Genomic DNA, 15,525 nt, shown 5'->3' on the forward strand with positions numbered 1-15,525 from the left:
AGAACCTCCTTCTCCTATTCCCTCACTAGATAGCGCCTTCCCTGTTAGAGTAGTGTAGTTAATATTTTCTTTCTCTTTCTTTCTTTTATCTATAATTTTTTTATTTTTTTGTTTAACTTTACCTTTGCTGTTATTTCATAATTTAGGTTTTTGTTTCCACCGCTTCCCGCCCAGTAAGGCTTTCCTTCACCCATATGCCTGGATCCTCTGGGTTTAAGGGTGCATTTCTTGTGGGGCTGCCTTCCTGGTAATGGACGGCCACCCGCAGTGCATCCGCTGTCTGGGGGAGGGACATGTTCCACAGAAGTGTGCCCACTGCCTCGCCTGAAGCCCAGAGCCAGAAAAGACCAGGACATTAGATTAAAACTTCTCCTCATGGAGAAATCTCTGCAACTGGCATCGGACCTGGGTCTTGACTCTTCCCTGGAGAGTCCTCACACTCTGCCAGGTTGTCTGCCAATCCTCACTCCCCATGTCCCTTGAAGAGAAAGTCATCTCTTTCGGATGAAAAGAAACAGGCTTCCTCCTCACACTTTGAGGCACAGCCCACCAGAATACTGTCCCCGGCAAGGTCTGTTGCCTCAGTCTCATCTGACAGGGGACACAGCTCCAAGGCCCATCCAAGTGCCTGCGGTACCGACACGAAGAAACAGTCTAAAGACCCTAACCGGGCAAACCTACAGCCCACGGCAGTGTTTCCCAGCTTTGGGGAACGAGATAGGGCGCCAGTTTCATAGCTCCTGAAGTTGACCTTTCTGACACCGATGAAGCCGTCAGCACCTGGCACTATCGAAATCATAGAATATCAGGGTTGGAAGGGACCTCAGGAGGTCATCTAGTCCAACCCCCTGCTCAAAGCAGGACCAATCCCCTGACAGATTTTTGCCCCAGATCCCTAAATGGCCCTCTCAAGGACTGAACTCACAATCCTGGGTTTAGCAGGCCAATGCTCAAACCACTGAGCTGTATCTCCACCGGCAAAGTCTCTGGTGCCATCTACTGGTACTATGGGGAAATACACCCATACACGGGCACCGAGGATGCTTTTTCCTCCTCCACAAGATTTTAGATACCCTAAAGACCTGCTGGTATTGCACACTCCAGAGTCTACACTCCTTCGATGTGACCTCCCCTCACTTCCACCCTCCTTTCGAAACTCACAATACTCTTCCCTTTCTCTCCCGAGGGCAGCACCTTCCTTCCCCACTACTCTCTTGCCTACCACAGCTGATCATCCTCACTATCCATAGTCTGCATCTGGTCGACAATCTTGGCATGGACCATCATGGATGCAGCCACATGTTCCACACCCTTCATGCTGGCCATATTGGCACCCTTGGGCCATGTGCACGGCACAGTTTGGGAACCCTCCCAGGAAGCAAAGCCGGAGACCTACACCTCTCTCTTCTCCATTGGTTTTTCACCCTCTGGAGGTTGAACCCCTGTTGGTAGCATCTGAAGAGGAGGAACAGGAGGAGGTGGGCTCCCAAACATTAAATTTTTCCTCCTCCTCCTCCTCCCCGACAAGGCTATCATGCTTCCACCCCCTACATCTTCTGACGATTTCTGACATTTTCAAGATTTATTCTGCAGGATTGCAGACTCCCTGCAAATTCTTGTTGAGGAAGTCAAGGACCAGCAGTATAAGCTGCTTGATATCCTCCACACGTCCTCTTCCTCCAAGATCGCACTACCGATCAATGAGGCTCTTCTCAACCCCACGAAGATGCTCTGGCAGACCCCAGCGAAGGGTGTGTAATTTCTTTTCTTGCACCTCATCCCAAATTCTTAGGTGGTCAGTGCGTGCAAGAGAGAGGCCATCAGTACCAAATGCATTCTAGCAATCCAGACAGAGATTGGAAATGCCTAGACTTTTTTGGATGCAAAGCATATTCATCAGCCACGCTCCATTTTAGAATCTCGAACTACAAAGCTCTTATGGTGAAATATAATTACTTGAACTTCTCCAAATTGGAGGACCTCTGCCATGGACCTACCTGAGGCCAAGAAAGAGCAATTCCAGTCCCTAATATCAGTCCCTAATATCAGAAGGAGACTTCCTAGCCCATATAGCACTACAAGCCTCATTAGACTCTGCAGACATTGCTGCCTGATCCATCGCGACTGTTGCAGTCATGAGGCATGCATCATGGCTCCCCCCTCGGGTTTTCTGAAGGAGATACAAACCATGGTAGAAGACTTACCTTTTGGGGGCCAGAAACAATTCTCAAAGCACATGGACGAATCTTTGCATTCCCTTAAAGACTCCCAAGCTACACTCCAATTTCTCAGAGTTTACACGCCTGTGCCAAGGAGATGTCCAGGGAAGTATCATTTCCCCCCGCAATCTCGACCAACAGCACTATGACACCCAGTGCTGAAGACAAAGGCCTCCTACCAAACATAGACAGCCCACTCGTCAAGGAGCTACCTCTCATGCATACCACCGAAGCAGCAATTTTAAAGGTGTGGTCAAGGCCCTGAGAAGCCTCCCCCTCATCTGGTCGTTCCCACCATCTTCGATGTTCCTCCAGTTGGCAACCGACTAGCTCTGTTTTTCCTATCTTGGAGACCAATCACCTCAGACAAGTGGGTTCTAAAGATAAAGATCAGAGCAGCTGCTGCAAAGTGGTTGTTATGGAAGTATTTTGCAATTTCAACAACATTAGCCTTTGTTCCTGGAACACTGAAGTCTTTGGCTAGGAGGTACATCAAATGAGCACTGCAACCTTGGGATTTCTTAGCTTGGGACTCTCTTCTAAATAATTTCTTCTCATCTTGGATACATTTGCAGCATTGTCTGTGACCAAGCTGTGTACTAGACATTTGAATTTTTTTTCATAGTTTGTTGTAGCTTTTACTGTTACTTCTTGTAAGTATTCTGCTGTGTGTGCATTTCCTGATGTATCAATTGTTTCTGTAAGGAAGACATTCCCTTCTTCTGTTGTCACAGAAGCACATACAACAGGATCATTGTGGACGTTGCTCCACCCATCAAGACTCAGGTTAACAATTTTACCCTCTAGACCTTTTGCACACTGCTCAATTTCTCTTTCATACACCTTATCCAGCAATTTGCCTGCAACATCTGCTCTGTTGGGTGGACTGTATCCCGGTCTTAATGACTGAACCATGTCAATCATACGGAAAGAACAGTTTGTTGCATAAACAAGTGGGACAATTTTTTCATCAATTATATTTTTGTAAACTGCTGCTTCTGATCACAAACTTATCTATGGTAGTTTCTGGATGATAGAGATTTTTTTTTCTTTTTGCTACAGGTGATATACTGTGGCTATGTGACATACATGATGTGACTGAAACACTATCATTGGCAGATAACTCTGAAACTATAGAAAATGATGGTGATCTTGAAGGTGGGCAGTCTTCAGAACCCTGTATGTTGAGGCTGAATTCTCCTAAACAAAATAAGTCAATGCAGTTATTAATTTATTATTACCAAGCTGCTCATTTAGTATTACTCATTGCATTCACTGACACTCAGTACTACTTTAAAGGTGAAATTGTAAAAGGAAGATCTGCCTATTTCAGCTATTTATTTTTTGTTACAACTGCATCTGAAATGATACTACCATAGAGTAACAACTGTATTTTTTGCTCAAGCATGAGAATTCAAGAATAGTCCAGAAGGAAAACAGGAAGTCCTTAAGAAAGAAGTATGAAATAAAAAAGTTCACCAACCTGAAGATCCTGCATGTTCAGACATGTTCCTATCATCATCATCATCATCATCATCATCATCATCATCAACGCAGCTTCCTGCTGAGAAGGAACACTTCTCACGATGTTGTTACATTCGGGCAACCAGGCTTTGCATTTCTTTGTTGCACTGTTTGCATTTTGCGCGCATGCCTGTTTTACCCACAGGTAGAGGAACTTCATTAAAATATTCCCAAACTGGGTCTCTTTTACGGCCTGGTGTCATTATAGGTTTTCCCTTCTAGGGAGAGAATGGTATGGTAGATCTCAAATCAGTGAAGGCTACACTCAGAAAGTCCTCAAAACTTCTGGAATATGCCTCTCAAACAGAAACTTTTGTTTCTACTGCCTGTCACTTCCTTCTGACATTTATCTCAAGACTTGTCCAGATCCATTCCACCCCCAACAATCTTCTATTCACTGAACTTTTTGAAACTTTGCACTTTTAGAGAGAGGTAAGGGATTGACTCTGTGTACACAAATTTGCAGATGAACAATAGGGTTGAGGTCTGTTATTTCTCACCTCTATATATTATTTATTTATTTATTTATTTTATTTATTTGAAAACATTTTTGCTGTTAACAAGCATGTTTTCTCTGGAGACACAAATCCACAGTTTGAGAACTGCAAAACTAAGCATCTCTGATGGTATCTTCTAGACTGAGCACTGAGTCCCATTGGGTGGATAGACGGATTAACCTAACCAATCTATACAAAAGCCCCTGGAACCCCATAAGATTGGGTCCCTAATCCATGAACTATTGGAACTCGTTTACAAAACGTTTCTTAAACATTACATGACTATATCGTATCATACTATAGAATTAGAATTTATAATCCCTATTCCATGATGAGATATCTTTGAGCTATAATGTATCTTAATTAAAACTATCTTTAGATAGGCTTTTTCCTCAAAAAGCATTTTATCAAAACAATCCGATTTAAATAATTTTTTTTTTTTTTTTTTAAATCATTGGTTTTTATCCACCCTGTTGGGCACCCATAGGGACATCACTCAGAAGAAGAGAAGATTACTCACTCTGTGCTGTAACTGAGGTTCTTCAAGATGTGTTTCCCTGTGGGGGCTCTACTACCCGCTCTCCTCCCTTCTGCTTTGGAGCCCTAAATGTATGCTCTGTGGCAGAGAAAGAACTGGGGGTGGTCAGAACCCGCAGTGCTATATATACATCCCGCTCACAGGTTGAGAGGGGGGAGGCGCACATGTGCGGTCCAACAGGCACTGCTGATGAAGATTTCCAATCTCAGGTGCAGGGGGTGCTGCCACACCTACAGTGGAGCACCCATAGGGGAACACATCTTGAAGAACCTCAGTTACTGTATAGGGTGAGTAACCTTCTCTTTCCACCTCTGGCTAGTGCCACATTTCTTGCTCCATTGTAGGTGCCTCATGACAACATTTTTCTCAACAGATTTCTTACATCATTCATTGTCCTCTTTTCTATCTTCCACCAAGTTGTATCCAGTCAAGGGCTTGTTTAGTAATGTGGTTTTTTTTGACATCTGTACAAAATGCCCAGACCACTTCAGCCGTCTTTATCTAATCATTGTCTCTATAGTCTGTTGGACAGTCCTTTGTAACGCATCAGTATTAAGTTACTTTATCCCACCAGTGGACAGCAAGTATTCTCCATGAACATTTCTGATGGAGTGTCTTAAGTTTCCAGTTGTGAGCTTCTAGTATTGGCCACGTTTCAGAAGCAAATAACAATGTGGGTATCACATTGTCCATCAAGGAAGTGGGAGATGTACACCAAGTTTTACATGGCAGAAGTCAGACTAGCAGAGTGGCTCCTATACCCAGAAATATCTCACTTATTGTAAGTCAATTTGGTGTGCTGGGAATCAAACTCTTTGCATCTGGAAAGGGTAAATTGAGTGCCCTGCAGCTCCTTGTCAGGACCCTGGAAATTAGGTGGTGAATGGCCTCTCACAAAATCGGACAAAGTCCTTGCTATGTTTACCAACACTTTTCATTACTCCTCAGGACAATACAAAAGATAAGAACAAGAGTGCGGTAGTGAAACTTTTTATATCTTTCTGGCTGTGCTTTCAGGCCTCATTTAACCTAACATTGGATCTTTGGATGTCTCTATCTCAGAGAGGAGGTCGGTGTAGCAGAACCAGTCCTCTATTGGGAACTAGTCAAGTTTAAAACGAATATTTGGCAGAGGTGATTATTGCTATCATGGATCCCAAAAGAGAGAAGGCAACAAATAAAATAAATGTACTGGCTAGCGTGAAGCCCATAATTTAACTGCCATTGGAAACCAATGAAACGTATCCTTGCGTTCCTCCAGGCTTTTTTTATTGTGAGTGTATAAAAGTGTCCTAGTAAAATGGTCAATACAATAATATTCTTAGCATGTTCAAGAAAAGGAAATGTTGTACAAATCCTGACATTAGATGCTTCTTTAGGGCATCAACCTTTATTCCAACCCTGCAAGGTAATAGAGCCCAACCATGGAACCCTTTTCTGTTCCTGTCAGCACTACTGAGATTGAATTCCTTCAGTGGGTATCATATTTCCTGTCCATTAGGATAGACCTCCCATAGGCTCTGATTTTCAATCAGATGATTTTTTTTAAATTTGAATTTAGGAGCGTTTTCTAACAAGACCCAATATTGTATTTTGAAATTAGACAGGTAGTCTCACAACTGTCGTAACATTTATTCCCTAAGTAAATTAAAGAAATATTCCTCCTTTGGTTAAGCACCAAAATCCTGTCCTTAGGAACACTGACCATTTCAGGGCACTAGTAATCATGTCTCCTGTATTGAGTTCTTTGTAATGCATAAATTCACCACATTCTGCATATTGGTCATCCAGTCTTAGCCAGTGCTATTTCCTTTCTTTTGACAGAAGTCTTCTCCAGGCCGTAGTGCCCAGGGGAAGACGGAAGAGATTTTATATGTATTCTACCATGTTTTGGATGAGCCTGCTTCCCACTCTGGAGGCACACTGCTAGGCACATCTATTGTAATGTGTCTGTGGAACTTAGCATGAAGAAGAAGAAAACTCTGTGGTTACCTGAAAACTTCCTTTCTTCGAGTTATAAGGTCCACAGATCTGGTCCACCCTGGAGACAAATAGATCATTCAGAATAGAGATGGAATTAACGATTTGGATCTGTTGTCATTAGATGAAATTTACCATGCTCTGCAGTAGAAGCAATTGTGCCTTTTTCCTGAAAGTTTTCTCAACTGGAAGGAACTTAAGAAGGTGTGCAACATTTTGCTGCAGCCAATGACTGATGGATCTTGTTCTGTCCCCAAACAGCAAGTAGGTTAGAGTATCATTGTAGTGAATCTGTGGACCTTATTACTCGGATAAAGGGAACTTTTGGGTAAGCATGGATAACTTTTCCTATTCTTAATGTTCAGCTTTTTGCTTGCAAAAGCAAGGAAGCTGCAAGCATTGTGCGATCTGGCTTGACTTCAGTGGGAATTACATGGCCAAAACCTCACTGCCTTTTTAGAAAATTTATCCCGTCATTTTACTTCTACATAGTGTGGTGTTTTTCCCCCCCCCCCCATGTCATTTTACTAAAATAGGTTTGATAATGCTTTGGGGCGGGGGGGGGGTGGCGAAATAGCTGTTGTTGCTGCATGTTTGATTTAATGGATTGGAGACAGACACATATCTGACAGTTGAAGCATGGATGACATGACATCTGATGTAGACTTCCAGCTGTGCCAGAGACTTGCTAGGTGACCTTGGTAGGTCTCTGTATGTCTCAGTCGCCTAATCTGTAAAATGTGGATAATAGTGTTTACTGGCATAGTTGCTATGAAGAGCTTTGAGATCCTAAGGTGAGAGGTGCTGTAGAAATGCAGGAGGAGGTGTTCTTCGTATTGGAGTACAAACCTTGTACTTGTAATTTTATGCCGTACAATAACTGAGAACATAAAATAACGTTAAAGCGGTTGGTTCTAAATCTCAATCCACAAGAACTCCCTTTAGTCCTTAACATTTACTTTCAGTCAGTTACAAGGGTGATGTGACAGGATCACTTACATGCTTTTTGTTTTACTTAATGAGGTAATCTGACTGGAAAGCAGTACACGTTGAGTTGGTCAATATTGTATAATCTAATTACTTTGCTGAATTACCAACTATCAACTTTTCTTTTTAAAAATGTATAGCGAGCAGCCTTGACTGCCGATTCAGCATTCACTCAGGCTTCTAAATGATTTCTTCCAGAGTATAAATGAGCAGTGCGAGATTTTAGTTGCTTGCTTTTTTCCCCCTTTTCTGTTGCAACTTCTGCCTCCATAAGCAAATTGGAGTTTACTACTTAAACATATAAGCTATTAGACTGAGCCCGCCATTTTAGTGTAATTAAAATTTTCATTGTGCAATGTCTGTTTATATAGAGTTCTTCAATTATTAGACTGAACTGACAAAGTGTGATCCGTAACTGTGTATCTGAATATAAATCACAAATCTGAATTTTTTGCTTTGGAAAGTTAGTAATGTAAGTCATCATTGAAGATTTAGTTAGTGTTTGCTCTCATTCAGGTAAAGTTTGTACTGTATGCCAGGAAAATGAGTTCATGATGTCAAGGAAGAAAACTACTGTAAGTCGATGCAAGCGTTTGAAATCTTAGGACAGAGCTGACTTGTATTTGTTTCATTAAGCTCCTGCAAGCCACCCAATTACATAATGCAAATAAGTGAAGTTTGCATTACATTAAAAGCATACTACTTTGCTTAAAACTCTGATGAATTTAAATAAGTTGAGAGATATTTAATTTTTTTTGGTAAATAAAACTTGATGCTGCCATTGCCCCCAAATAATGGTCAACTACAACAAGTGTTTCAAAAAGCTAAGAACATTTTCAAGTAACTTCAGGTATGCATGGTGAGAAGTATTTTAGATCATATGAACTAGGGTTGGGGCAGTTACTGTTTTCTTACCAGCTCTCGTTAATTTCTTTTAGCCAATATCAGTTATTAGAAATTTCAGTATATCATAATTTAAAAAGAGCTGGATATAAAACAGCAGATTAGATAACTGTTTGCACTACAGTATGGCAGCAAATAGAGCCATTGTGGTTTAGGATTGCTTACGCAATGGCTTCTAATCATGGAGCAGGTGTATGATATAGACTTAGCTGTGGAATTACTGTTCCTGAAATATTGTGTTCAGTTCTGGGCTGCTCGGTGTCAGAAAGATATGGACACATTGGACAACAGAAAGATTAGGGGGGCTTGAAGAGTTCACTTTTGCAATGAAAGGATAGGAGGTAAACAGTCATTGTTAAGCCAGGCTGTACCTCAGAGGGGACATAACACCAAAGATGGTCAAAGAATTATGTAGAATGAGGCATGTTCATACAAATTAAGACAAAATGAGAGAGAGAATGTAGAATGCATATCAAGCATATCTTCCTGACAGATATGTAACACATTAGATTATGAAATAGTCTAAACTGTTTTCTTACAAAAGCTGCAGCACAAATAAATCACTACAAATATTTCCCAAGCAGCCCATATTTTGAGTGATATAGTGATGTTGCTACTAGGTCAAAGGCAGAGAGAGTGACTCATCTACAGTCACAAAATTAAATACTAACAGAGCCAAGAATAGAATCAAGGTCTCTTGACTCCCAAGCCTGTGCTCTTATCAGCTATATGATTCTGATGCTTCAGAGTACCTCTACACTTCTGTCTGTCAGTAGGAGAGAGAAACATTATGATCCTTCTAGCCATCTGGAGAACAGACGATGTCACAGAAGTCTTCCCTTGGATTTCATCACTAAGCCCATGATGTGCCCATAAAGATGATCTTCTAAATTCCACCAGAGGGTCCTGTGGCACCTTTGAGACTAACAGAAGTGTTGGGAGCATAAGCTTTCGTGGGTAAGAACCTCACTTCTTCAGATGCAAGTCGACTTTCAGACTAACACGGCTACCCCTCTGATACTAAATTCCACCAGTTCTTTATATATACACTTGTTCTGAGGACCAAAGGACATGAGAAGTAGAACACTTGAAAGTCTCTGGATAAAGATAAAAGGGAAAAAAAACAGGGGCAGTTCATGGTAGGGGTCTACTATAGACCACTGAATCATTGAGAAGATGTTGATGAGGCATTTCTAGAACAAGCAGAAATATCTCCCTTCCCCCCCCCCAAAACAACAACAACAAGAGCTGCAGGGACTTTGACAACTTTTAGTTTCAGAAAGTGGAGGAAGTAACCAGGGGTTAGCCATTTTAGGCTTGATTCTGACTAACCTGAAGGAATTGGTTGTGAATCTGAAGGTTGAAGGCAGTTTGAATGAAAGTGATCATGACTTGATACATTTCAAGATTCTAAGGAAAGGAAGGAGTGAGAGCAGCAGAAAAAGGATAATGGACTTCAAACAAGCAGACTTTAACAAACTCAGAGATCTGATAGGTAAGGTGCTGTAGGAAGGAAATCTAAGGGATAAATAAGTTCACGAGAGCTGGCAGTTTCTCAAGGAGACAGTATTAAGGGCAAAACTGCAAATTATACTGATGTGAAGAAAAGATAGGAAGAATAGTAAGAGGCCAATATGGTCCCATTACGAGCTCTTTAATGACCTGAAAATAAGAAAGAAATACTACAGAAAGTGGAAATATGGACAGATTGCTAAGAAGAAATGCAGAAGAGTAGTGCAAGCCTCTAAGGACAAAATCAGAAAGGCTAAAGCACAAAATGAGTTACACCTAGCAAGGTACACAAAGGCAAGAAGAGTTTCTTTAAATATACTAGGAGCAAGAAAAAGACAAAAGGAAATAAATTTAATTGGGCATAAACTTCTCTGTGTATATATATCTTCCTACTGTATTTCCACTGCATGCATCTGATGAAGTGGGTTTTAGCCCACGAAAGCTTATGCCCAAATAAATGTGTTAGTCTCTAAGGTGCCACAAGTATTCCTTGTTCTTTTTGCTGATACAGACTAACACGGCTACCGCTCTGAAACAAAAGGAAATGTAGACTCTCATGCAGCGCTTCATTCACTGGGAGTCTATACTCCTGCTACAAAAAGGAAACATTTTAAACCTCAACTATAGCCACGATTCTCATTCCACCAGAAGCCTCAGTATGCCCCTAGGAGGAGATCAAAATCTCTTCAAGGCAAAGAGCGGTCTTCCATGGCAGCAAACGCTTCTCACCAAATGACTGCTACATTGAAGCAGTCATTTTGACTTTGACTGAGGACAGCATGCCAACAATATCTCTTCACTTAGGATTATACCCATTCCTCTTTTACTGCACTTGGGAAGACATCACTTCAGACAAGGGGATACTCAGCATGGTAAAGGAGGAATATGTTGTCCAATTCATTTCTCTTCCCTTTCCCTGCCCACTCTTCCCATCCCTTTTTAGGACCCTTCTTACGAGACCATGTTACTTCGGGAGCTATGGTCCCTTCTAAAATGGAGAGCAATAGAGGAAATTCCTTATCAACAGAGGGGAAAAGATTTTTATACCTGATACTTTCTGGTCCTGAAGAAATCTGGGGGCCTCTGCCTCATTGTATATCTAAGAAAGGTGAATTCATCCAAAGAATCAAGTTCAAATGGTATCCTCGCTTCTCTTATCCCTTTCTTGGAGAACATAAGAATGACCATACTGGGTTAGATCAAAGGTCCATCTAGCCCCGTATGCTGTCTTCCGACAGTGGACAATGCCAGGTGCCCCAGAGGGAATGAACAGAACAGGTAATCATCAAGTGATCCATCCCCTGTCACTCATTCCCAGCTTCTGGCAAACAGAGGCTAGGGACACCATCCCTGCCCATCCTGGCTAAAAACCATTGATGGACCTATCCTCCATGAATTTATCTAGTTCTTTTTTGAACCCTGTTATGGTCTTGGCCTTCACAACGTCCTCTGGCAAGGAGTTCCACAGGTTGATGGTGCGTTGTGTGAAAAAATACTTCATTTTGTTTGTTTTAAACCTGCTGCCTATTGATTTAATTTGGTGACCCCTAGTTCGTGTGTTATGAGAAGGAGTAAATAACACTTCCTTATTTACTTTCTCCACACCAGTCATGATTTTATAGACCTCTATCATATCCCCCCTTAGTCGTCTCTTTTCCAAGCTGAAAAGTCCCAATCTTATTTATCTCTCCCCATATGGCAGCCATTTCATACCCCAATCATTTTTGTTGCCCTTTTCTGAACCTTTTCCAATTCCAATATATCTTTTTTGAGATGGGGTGACCACATCTGCACACAGTATTCAAGATGTGGGCGTACCCTGGATTTATATAGAGGCAATATGATATTTTCTGTTTTATTATCTGTCCCTTTCTTAATGATTCCCAATATTCGGTTAGCTTTTTTGACTGCTGCTGGTACAAAAAAACATGCTATCCATTTCTCAAGGATAACAGGAACACACTGACCCCTCCTAAAAGGTAAGGAACTTTTCCATTCTCATTGCAGTACCCGCATCTCCTTCATCCTCAGGGGATCGGCCGTAGCCAAGGTGCCCCGATAAAGGCCGACAGCACCATCAGGCAGCTGGTGAGGAAATGGCTCTACCTTCCCCAGAGGGCGAGCACCGACATCATCTACATTTCCCACAGATAAGGCGGTGCCAATGTACCTAGGATGGGCGACCTGTGCAACGTGTTGGTGATCACCCACACCTTCCTCCTCCTGACGTGCCCAGATCCGACGGTGTGGAGTATCGCGGATGAAGCCGTACAGGACGTGGTCAGGAAACGCATCACCAGGGCCCCCTCTGAGCAGGACGTCGCCACCTACCTCAGCGGCTCCCTGGAGGCTGAGTTTGGGAGAGAGGGAGGAGACTTGTCCTCTCTCTGGTCCCGCGCCCACAACACCTCGAGACACCTAGAAAAGTGGATCAGCTGCCGCTGGAAGTGGTGCGAGGAGCGCCAGGAGCTGGTGCCACGCATAAAGACCTCGGACCACACCATCGTCACCCCAACTGCCAGAATGATGCGGAAAAGGACCCTCAAAGACACCATCCGCTGCCACTACGCCGAGAACCTCAAGTGGAAGTCGGACCAGGGCAAGGTGTTCGAGGTGTCCAGCAAGTGGGATGCCAGCAACCACTTCCTCCCCAAGGGCAGCTTCACCAGGTTCGCCAACTGGCGGTTCGTCCACCGGGCCCGACTCAACTGCGTTCCCCTCAACGGAGCCATCCGCCACTGCAACCGGGACAAGCGCTGCAGGAAGTGCGGCTATGCCAACGAGACCCTGCCCCACGTCCTGTGTGGTTGCAAACAGCACTCCGGAGCCTGGCGGCTCCACCACAACGCCATCCACAACCGGCTGGTGAAAGCCATCCCGCCTTCCCTGGGGAAGATCACCGTCGACTCCGCCATCCCCGGGACAGACAGCTGACTGCGACCCGACATTGTCGTGACCGACTCAGAAAAGAAGAAGGTCCTCATGGTAGACGTCATGGTGCCATTTGAAAACAGGTCACCGGCCTTCCATGAGTCCCGAGGATGGAAGGTTTCGAAATACACCCCGTTGGCCGACACCCTGAGAGCCCAGAGCTACGAGGTCCAGATACACGCCCTGATCGTGGGAGCCCTGGGTGCGTGGGACCCCCACAACGAGCCGGTGCTGAGAGCGTGTGGAGTCTGTCGACGCTACGCCCGGCTCATGAGACAGTTCATGGTGTCCGACACCATCAGGTGGTCCAGAGACATCTACATGTAACACATCACGGGAGACTGCCAGTACCAGCTCGAGTAACCGAGACCGCTGACCAGGGAAAGAACCCACTTCCTTCCCTGACAAACCAAGGAACACACCCCACCCATGTCACTTGCTACATTGATACTGACTTGGACTCTTAATACATTCCATGGGTGGCATACCCGAGCCCACTTATCCACTGACGCTTTAAAAACTCCCGCACCACAATCTGGATCTATGCTGGTTGTGTGATATGTATGTATCTCGTGAACTTTGTAACCGATACCTGTAATCCCTCATAACTCGAGCCTGACCCCAGATGTACAGTACCTTCCCTCTTAACTTGTATATATTTAATTTTAAACATTAACTTCAATAAAAATTTTATACCTAGCAGGGAAGTTGAATGTAACAGCAATTAAGTTAAGCCATCAAATAACTTATCTAGGAGATAGGAACTTATTATTTATAAGGTTTAGGGTAACTGACTTTCTGCTCTTTGGAAAAGAGATTAAGAGGAGACAACATCAAGGTGCATAATTCTGCCTAATGCCAAATAAAAAAATGAAGAGACATGAATCTGAGCTAAAAATCCCAAGCTTTTTTTTTAAAAAAAGTCAAGCAAATGGCAGCTTCTTTAAATACAATAATTAATATGTGAAATATACTATCAGTAGTGTAATGTATAAAAAGAGGAGTCAAGTCTTTAACTGCAGAGAGTAGAATACAAAATAGGTGATTGGGGTGTGGGGGGGGGCGGTAATCTTTAATCTCTGAAAAGTCTAAATGCTGCTTTTACTTTCTTCAGAAAAGAGGAACTATTGAGACTTCTATTTTGACACTTCTTCTCTTTGTGTGAAACAATAGTTCTGTAATCTAAAGGAAAACTGGTGTGTGTTTTGACTGCATCATTGATTGTGCGATAGATTAAATGCATTGATGCTGCTGGAATAATTTGGGGGACCTTGGGAAATCACTTAATGGAATTTGGTCCATGTCTGCATAATCTTTTTGCTGGAGTAATTGAAGATGCTGCTTAATAAACTTTATAAAAACTCCCAGTTGGTTGATGTGTTTCAGAGGGTTGTGTCTGAGCACAAAAATGACACACATTCTAACTGTCTTCTTCCCCACCATCCCCCACCCCTCTTAAACATTTTCCTTGGGGAAGACTTTAATGTACTGTAATGCTGGTGCCTTTCAGAAAGTGACCCTGCGCGGTATGATTTGTTCTCTGCAGCTCCCTTGGTAACACATATATTCAGTGGAAATTCTGAAGCCTCATCTCCTTCACTGTTTTTCAGATGCCTATTTAAAAAACACTATTTGATATTCCATTACCGGTGATGAACTTGTAGATATTGACTTTCATGTTTGGTAGGAGAATATATATATAAAGCAGGTGTTTTTATTGGCTAAGCTATTTTGAAATGTGTTTGCATGTACATGTAATTTATACATGCATTTTTATAAAAATATTGTTGTAAAGATTTCCATTAATTTTATGGCTTGTGACATTACATTCTATTCATGTTGAGAATTCCCTGGGACTAATATAATGCATGAATAAGTTCCGAAAACAAAAGTTCAGGAAATAATAATACTTTGCACTTAAATAGCGCCTTTCATCCGATGCTCTTAAGTCACTTTCCAAATGTTAAGTATGTCAACATAGCTGTTACACCCTTTTTGCAGATGAGTAAACTGATGCACTGAGTAGATGTGACCTGCCCAAAAGTAACAGTGTATCAGTGCCAGAGAAAGGAATTGAGCTGAGGATTTTTGAACAAGAATTCCTTTAAAAAAATCTATATACTGTATATTCTTTAAGCATGAGATTTTAATTAGTTTTATTCCTTATTTTGCTTAATTTCAGAGGTAATGCTGTTAAGATTTGGGTACAGTGTTGGGATGGTGAATTTATATATCCATATATTGAGAGATGTTGATACTGATAGGTGTTGGGAGTTGTTGATATTGATAGGTGTGTGTGTAATGTGTTTTTATATATATGTGTGTGTGTATATATATATATTATTTATTATATGTGTGTGTGTCTATATATTTATTATTATTGTGTCTATATATATATATATATATATATATATATATATATATATATATATAT

General features: G+C 42.2%; 1 protein-coding gene across 2 annotated transcripts in view; it reads left to right on the forward strand.

Moving 5' to 3' along the window:
* The window catches only part of CHCHD3 (coiled-coil-helix-coiled-coil-helix domain containing 3), a 253,008-nt gene that overhangs the window by 69,006 nt on the left and 168,477 nt on the right, over positions 1-15,525 (forward strand). The window lies entirely within an intron of this gene.

This window comes from Terrapene carolina, unplaced genomic scaffold, assembly GCF_002925995.2.
Source record: "Terrapene carolina triunguis isolate 2854851 unplaced genomic scaffold, T_m_triunguis-2.0 Scaffold68, whole genome shotgun sequence".
In the NCBI taxonomy this organism is placed as follows: Eukaryota; Metazoa; Chordata; order Testudines; family Emydidae; genus Terrapene; species Terrapene triunguis.